Below are 7,344 nucleotides of genomic sequence, written 5' to 3'. Positions count from 1 at the left end.
AGAGAGAGAGAGACTGGGAGAGAGAGACGGGAGAGAGAGAGAGAATGAGAGAGAGAGAATGAGAGAGAGAGAGAGAGAGAGACTGAGAGAGAGAGACTGAGAGAGAGAGACGGACAGAGAGAGAGACGGACAGAGAGAGAGACTGAGAGAGAGAGACTGAGAGAGAGACTGAGAGAGAGACTGAGAGAGAGAGAGAGACGGGGAGAGAGACTGAGAGAGAGAGAGAGACGGGGAGAGAGAGAGAGAGAGACAGAGAGAGAGAGACGGGGTGAGAGAGAGAGAGACGGGGTGAGAGAGAGAGAGAGACGGGGAGAGAGAGAGAGAGAGAGACTGAGAGAGAGAGAGAGAGATGGGGTGAGAGAGAGAGAGAGACAGAGAGAGGGACGGAAAGAGAGAGAGAGAGACTGAGAGAGAGAGAGACTCAGAGAGAGAGAGACGGGGAGAGAGAGAGAGAGAGAGAGACTGAGAGAGAGGGACGGAGAGAGAGAGAGAGACTGAGAGAGAGAGAGACGGGGACAGAGAGAGACTGAGAGAGACAGAGAGAGAGAGAGAGAAAGAGAGAGAGAGACGGTGAGAGAGAGAGAGACGGAGAGAGAGAGAGAGACGGAGAGAGAGAGAGAGACTGGGGAGAGAGAGAGAGAGAGAGACGGGGAGAGAGAGAGAGACTGAGAGAGAGAGAGAGAGACGGGGAGAGAGAGAGAGAGAGACGGGGAGAGAGAGAGAGACTGGGAGAGAGAGAGAGAGACGGGGAGAGAGAGAGAGAGACGGGTTGAGAGAGAGACGGGAGAGAGAGAGACTGAGAGAGAGAGAGAGACTGAGAGAGAGAGAGAGACGGGGAGAGAGAGAGAGAGAGACGGGGAGAGAGAGAGAGAGACGGGGAGAGAAAGAGAGAGATGGGGAGAGAGAGAGACGGAGAGAGAGAGAGAAACTGAGAGGAGAGAGAGAGAGACCAGGAGAGAGAGAGACGGGGAGAGAGAGAGAGACTGGGAGAGAGAGAGAGAGAGAGAGGGACGGGGAGAGAGAGAGAGACGGAGAGAGAGAGAGAGACTGGGAGAGTGACGGGGAGAGAGAGAGAGGACTGGGAGAGAGAGAGAGAGAGAGACGGGGAGAGAGAGAGACGGGGAGAGAGAGAGAGACGGGGAGAGAGAGAGAGACTGGGAGAGAGAGAGAGAGAGACGGGGAGAGAGAGAGACGGAGAGAGAGAGAAAGAGAGAGAGAGACGGTGAGAGAGAGAGAGACGGAGAGAGAGAGAGAGACTGGAAGAGAGAGAGAGAGAGAGTCGGGGAGAGAGAGAGAGACGGGGAGAGAGAGAGAGAGAGACGGGGAGAGAGACAGAGACTGGGAGAGAGAGAGAGAGAGAGACTGAGAGAGAGAGAGACTGAGAGAGAGTGACTGAGAGTAAGAGAGAGACGGGGAGAGACTGAGAGAGAGAGAGACTGAGAGAGAGAGAGACTGAGAGAGAGTGACTGAGAGTAAGAGAGAGACGGGAGAGACTGAGAGGAGAGAGAGACTGAGAGAGAGACCGAGCGAGAGAGACGGGGAGAGAGAGAAGAGAGAAACGGGAGAGAGTGACTGAGAGAGAGAGATAGAGAGACGGGGAGAGAGAGAGAGAGAGACTGAGAGAGAGAGAGAGACGGGGAGAGAGAGAGAGACTGAGAGAGACAGAGAGAGAGAGAGACTGAGAGGGAGAGACGGGGAGAGAGAGAGAGAGAGACTGAGAGAGAGAGAGAGACGGGGAGAGAGAGACTGAGGAGAGAGAGAGATTGAGAGAGAGAGAGAGACTGGGAGAGAGAGACTGGGAGAGAGAGACTGAGAGAGAGAGACTGAGAGAGAGAGAGAGACGGGGAGAGAGAGACTGAGAGAGAGAGAGAGACGGGGAGAGAGAGACTGAGAGAGAGAGACTGAGAGAGAGAGAGACTGAGAGAGAGAGAGAGACGGGGAGAGAGAGAGAGAGAGACTGAGAGAGAGAGAGAGACGGGGAGAGAGAGACTGAGAGAGAGAGAGAGAGACGGGGAGAGAGAGACAGAGAGAGAGAGAGACGGAGAGAGAGAGAGAGAGAGACTGAGGAGAGAGAGAGACGGGGAGAGAGAGAGAGAGAGACAGGGAGAGAGAGAGAGAGAGACTGAGAGAGAGAGAGAGACGGGGGTGAGAGAGAGAGAGAGACGGGGAGAGAGAGAGAGAGAGACTGGGGAGAGAGAGAGAGGAGAGAGAGAGACTGAGAGAGAGAGAGAGAGACGGGAGAGAGAGAGAGAGAGAGAGACTGAGAGAGAGAGACGGGGAGAGAGAGAGAGAGAGACTGAGAGAGATGGAGAGAGAGAGAGACACGGAGAGAGAGAGACTGAGAGAGAGAGAGAGAGACGGGGAGAGAGAGACTGAGAGAGAGAGACAGAGAGAGAGAGAGACAGAGAGAGAGAGAGATTGAGAGAGAGAGAGAGAGAGACTGGGAGAGAGAGACTGAGAGAGAGAGACAGAGAGAGAGAGAGATTGAGAGAGAGAGAGAGAGACTGGGAGAGAGAGACTGAGAGAGAGAGAGAGACGGGGAGAGAGAGACTGAGTGAGAGAGACTGAGAGAGACAGAGAGACGGGGAGAGAGAGGACTGAGAGAGAGAGAGAGAGACTGAGAGAGAGAGAGAGAGACGGGGGAGCGAGAGAGAGAGAGACTGAGAGAGAGAGAGAGAGACGGGGAGAGAGAGACTGAGAGAGAGAGACAGAGACGGGGAGAGAGAGACTGAGAGAGAGAGACTGAGAGAGAGAGAGAGAGAGAGAGACTGAGAGAGAGAGAGACGGGGAGAGAGAGACAGAGAGACTGAGAGAGAGAGAGACGGGGAGAGAGAGAGAGATCTGAGAGAGAGAGAGACTGAGAGAGAGAGAGAGACGGGGTGAGAGAGAGAGAGAGACGGGGTGTGAGAGAGAGAGAGAGACGGGGAGAGAGAGAGAGAGAGACTGGGAGAGAGAGAGAGAGAGAGACAGAGAGAGAGAGACTGAGGAGAGAGAGAGAGAGATACTGAGAGAGAGAGAGACGGGGAGAGAGAGAGAGAGAGACTGGGAGAGAGAGGCTGAGAGAGAGAGACTGAGAGAGAGAGAGAGACGGGGAGAGAGAGGACTGAGAGAGAGAGACTGAGAGAGACAGAGAGACGGGAGAGAGAGGACTGAGAGAGAGAGTGACTGAGAGAAAGAGAGAGACGGGGAGAGAGAGAGAGAGACTGAGAGAGAGACGGAGAGAGAGAGAGACTGAGAGAAGAGAGACTGAGAGAAAGAGAGACTGAGAGAGAGAGAGACTGAGAGAGAGAGAGAGGAGAGACGGGGAGAGAGAGACTGAGAGAGAGAGTGACTGAGAGAAAGAGAGAAACGGGGAGAGAGAGAGAGAGAGAGACGAGAGAGAGAGAGACTGAGAGAGAGAGACTGAGCGAGATAGAGAGACGGGAGAGAGAGAGAGAGAGAGACTGAGAGAGAGAGAGAGACGGGGAGAGAGAGACTGAGAGAGAGAGAGACTGAGAGGAGAGAGAGAGAGAGGAGAGACGGGGAGAGAGAGACTGAGAGAGAGAGACTGAGAGAGAGAGAGAGACTGAGAGAGAGAGACTGAGAGAGAGAGAGAGACGGGGAGAGAGAGAGAGAGAGAGAGAGACAGAGAGAGAGACGAGAGAGGGAGAGAGGAGAGAGAGAGACTGAGAGAGAGAGAGACGGAGAGAGAGAGAGAGAGAGAGACAGAGAGAGAGAGAGAGACGGGGAGAGAGAGAGAGAGAGACTGAGAGAGAGAGAGAGACGGGGAGAGAGAGAGAGAGAGAGACTGAGAGAGAGAGAGAGAGAGACGGGTGAGAGAGAGAGAGAGACGGAGAGAGAGTGAGACGAGAGAGAGAGAGAGATGGAGAGAGAGAGAGAGAGACTGAGAGAGAGAGAGACTGAGAGGAGAGAGAGAGAGAAGAGACTGAGAGAGAGAGAGAGACGGGAGAGAGAGAGAGAGAGAGAGAGACTGGAGAGAGAGAGAGACTGAGAGAGAGAGAGACTGAGAGAGAGAGAGACGGGAGAGAGAGAGAGAGAGACTGAGAGAGAGAGAGACTGAGAGAGAGAGGGAGAGAGAGAGAGACTGAGAGGGAGAGACTGAGAGAGAGAGAGAGACTGAGAGAGAGAGAGACTGAGAGAGAGGAGAGGACGGAGAGAGAGAGACGGAGATGAGAGAGATGAGAGGAGAGAGAGAGACGGAGAGAGAGAGAGAGAGAGAGACTGAGAGAGAGATGAGAGACGGGAGAGAGAGAGAGAGAGACTGAGAGAGAGAGACGGGAGAGAGAGAGAGAGACTGAGAGAGAGATGAGAGAGAGAGAGAGAGACTGAGAGAGAGAGACTGAGAGAGAGAGAGAGACGGGAGAGAGAGACTGAGAGAGAGAGAGAGAGAGACTGGGAGAGAGAGACTGGGAGAGAGAGACGAGGAGAGAGAGAGAGAGAGAGAGAGATGAGAGAGAGAGAGAGACTGGGAGAGAGAGACTGAGAGAGAGAGACTGAGAGAGAGAGAGAGACGGGAGAGAGAGAGAGAGACGGGAGAGAGAGACAGAGAGGAGAGAGAGAGAGGAGAGAGACTGGAGAGAGAGAGAGAGACTGAGAGAGACAGGGAGAGAGAGAGAGAGACTGAGAGAGAGAGAGAGGGGAGAGACGAGAGAGAGAGAGACTGAGAGAGAGAAGAGAGAGAGAGAGAGAGAGAGACTGAGAGAGAGAGAGAGACGGGAGAGAGAGAGAGAGAGAGACTGAGAGAGAGAGAGACAGGGAGAGAGAGAGAGAGAGACTGAGAGAGACGAGAGAGAGAGAGAGAGACGGAGAGAGAGAGACTGGAGAGAGAGAGAGAGACGGAGAGAGAGAGACTGAGAGAGAGAGAGACGGGGAGAGAGAGAGAGAGAGAGAGAGAGAGAGACTGAGAGAGAGAGAGACGGGGAGAGAGAGAGAGACTGAGAGAGAGAGACTGAGAGAGAGAGAGGAGAGAGAGAGAGAGAGAGAGAGACGAGAGAGAGACGGACAGAGAGAGAGAGGACAGAGAGAGAGAGACTGAGAGAGAGAGACTGAGAGAGAGATGAGAGAGAGGACTGAGAGAGAGAGAGAGACGGGGAGAGAGAGACTGAGACGAGAGAGAGAGACGGGGAGAGAGAGAGAGAGAGACGAGAGAGAGAGAGACGGGTGAGAGAGAGAGAGACGGGGTGACGAGAGAGAGAGAGACGGGGAGAGAGAGAGAGACGAGAGAGATGAAGAGAGAGAGAGAGAGAGATGGAGTGAGAGAGAGAGAGAGGACAGAGAGAGGGACGGGAAGAGAGAGAGAGAGGAGAGAGAGAGAGAGAGAGACTCAGAGAGAGAGAGACGGGAGAGAGAGAGAGGAGAGAGAGACTGAGAGAGAGGGACGGAGAGAGAGAGAGAGACTGAGAGAGAGAGAGACGGAGACGAGAGAGAGACTGAGAGAGACGAGGAGAGAGAGAGGAGAAGAGAGAGAGAGACGGTGAGAGAGAGAGAGACGGGAGAGAGAGAGAGACGGGAGAGAGAGAGAGAGATGGGAGAGAGAGAGAGAGAGAGACGGGGAGAGAGAGAGACTGAGAGAGAGAGAGAGAGGAGAGGAGAGAGAGAGAGAGGGAGACGAGAGAGAGAGACTGGAGAGAGAGAGGAGAGACGGGGAGAGAGAGAGAGAGACGGGTTGAGAGGAGAGACGGGGAGAGAGAGAGACTGAGAGAGAGAGAGAGACTGGAGAGAGAGAGAGACGGGGAGAGAGAGAGAGAGACGGGGAGAGAGAGAGAGAGACGGGGAGAGAAAGAGAGAGATGGGGGAGAGAGAGAGAGACGGAGAGAGAGAGAGAAGACTGAGAGAGAGAGAGAGAGGACCAGGAGAGAGAGAGACGGGAGAGAGAGAGAGAGACTGGAGAGAGAGAGAGAGAGAGAGAGGGACGGGGAGAGAGAGAGAGACGGGAGAGAGGAGAGAGAGACTGGGAGAGTGACGGGGAGAGAGAGAGAGACTGGAGAGAGAGAGAGAGAGAGAGAGAGAGACGGGAGAGAGAGAGAGACGGGAGAGAGAGAGAGACGGGAGAGAGAGAGAGAGACTGGAGAGGAGAGAGAGAGAGACGGGGAGAGAGAGACGGAGAGAGAGAGAAGAGAGAGAGAGACGGTGAGAGAGAGAGAGACGGAGAGAGAGAGAGAGACTGGAGAGAGAGAGAGAGAGAGTCGGGGAGAGAGAGAGGAGACGGGGAGAGAGAGAGAGAGAGAGAGACGGGGAGAGAGAGCAGAGACTGGAGAGAGAGAGAGAGGAGAGAGACTGAGAGAGAGAGAGAGAGAGAGAGAGAGACTGAGAGTAGAGAGAGAGACGGGGAGAGACTGAGAGAGAGAGAGGACTGGAGAGAGGAGAGAGAGAGACTGAGAGAGAGTGAGCTGAGAGAGAGAGAGAGACGGGGAGAGACGAGAGAGAGAGGGGAGGAGACGTGAGAGAGAGACCGGAGAGAGAGAGACGGGAGAGAGAGAGAGAGAGAACGGGGAGAGAGAGAGACTGAGAGAGAGAGATAGAGAGACGGGGAGAGAGAGAGAGAGAGACGGAGAGAGAGAGAGAGACGGGAGAGAGAGAGAGAGAGAGAGACGAGGAGAGAGAGAGACTGAGAGGAGAGACGGGAGAGAGAGAGAGAGAGACTGAGAGAGAGAGAGAGACGGGGAGAGAGAGACTGAGAGAGAGAGAGATTGAGAGAGAGAGAGAGACTGGGAGAGAGAGACTGGAGAGAGACTGAGAGAGAGAGACTGAGAGAGAGAGGAGAGACGGGAGAGAGAGAGACTGAGAGAGAGAGAGACGGAGGAGAGAGGAGAGACGGCGAGAGAGAGAGACTGAGAGAGAGAGAGAGAGGGAGACTGAGAGAGAGGAGACGGGAGGAGAGAGATGAGAGGGAGAGAGAGAGGAGAAGAGAGGGAGAGGGAGAAGAGAGAGCGAGAGAGAGATGAGAGCGAGAGAGAGAGGACGGTGAGAGGAGAGAGGAGAGAGACGGGAGAGAGAGAGCAGAGAGAGAGAGAGACGAGAGAGAGAGAGGAGAGGAGACTGAGAGAGAGAGAGAGCGGGAGAGGAGAGAGAGAGAGAAGAGAGAGGAGAGAGAGAGAGAGAGAGACTGAGGAGAGAGAGAGAGACGGGGTGAGAGAGAGAGATGAGACGGAGAGAGAGAGAGAGACGGGAGCAGAGAGACGAGAGAGACTGAGACGGATGAGAGGAGAGGAGAGACGGACGAGAGAGAGAGACTGAGAGAGACGAGAGAGAGAGAGAAACGGGGAGAGAGAGAGAGAGAGACTGAGAGAGATGAGAGAGAGAGAGACCGGGAGAGAGAGAGACTGAGAGAGAGAGATGAGACGA

This window comes from Heterodontus francisci, chromosome 18 (assembly GCF_036365525.1).
Source record: "Heterodontus francisci isolate sHetFra1 chromosome 18, sHetFra1.hap1, whole genome shotgun sequence".
Lineage (NCBI taxonomy): Eukaryota > Metazoa > Chordata > Chondrichthyes > Heterodontiformes > Heterodontidae > Heterodontus > Heterodontus francisci.
This window is presented reverse-complemented; position numbering follows the sequence as displayed.